Source organism: Serinus canaria, chromosome 3 (assembly GCF_022539315.1).
Source record: "Serinus canaria isolate serCan28SL12 chromosome 3, serCan2020, whole genome shotgun sequence".
In the NCBI taxonomy this organism is placed as follows: domain Eukaryota; kingdom Metazoa; phylum Chordata; class Aves; order Passeriformes; family Fringillidae; genus Serinus; species Serinus canaria.
Genome location: NC_066316.1, coordinates 36,004,353 through 36,004,892, shown reverse-complemented (window position 1 = coordinate 36,004,892; position 540 = coordinate 36,004,353).

The window sequence follows — 540 nt, the reverse complement described above, 5'->3', positions numbered from 1 at the left end:
CTACACACATAAAAGTAGGTGAGAAATGAAGGCATTATGCCATTTCAGTTGCATTTTACACTGATGTGATTATACAACGTGTATAATCTAACTCTGCAAAGAGAACACCCATTTGTGCAGCACCATTTTTGGCTATGCCTGTTTCTGCCCCTATTCAGAAAACAGCAGGAGTCTCCAATGGAACAGGTATTCTCACTCCTATTTCAAAACTGAGTACAAATGTAACCATTCCTTTATTGGGCCTCATGAGGAAGCTACTTGAAGGGATATGAGCTCCTGAAGCCACTCTTACAACATCCAAAACAGTGTCTGCAATCTGAAAACACAAATTGCAGGATTCATTCAACCAAATGCAGGATTTTGAAAAGACAGATTTATTTTAAAACACAAGCCTAAAGCTTGCCCCAAGCCATTGATGGAAACAACAGAACACTCCCAAGGAATCTGGTACCTCTGACACAACTTCCTGTCACACTGCTGCACTGACTCAAATGGAAAAATTCCTACCTCACACTGGCAAGAATCACAGGGAAAAACAGA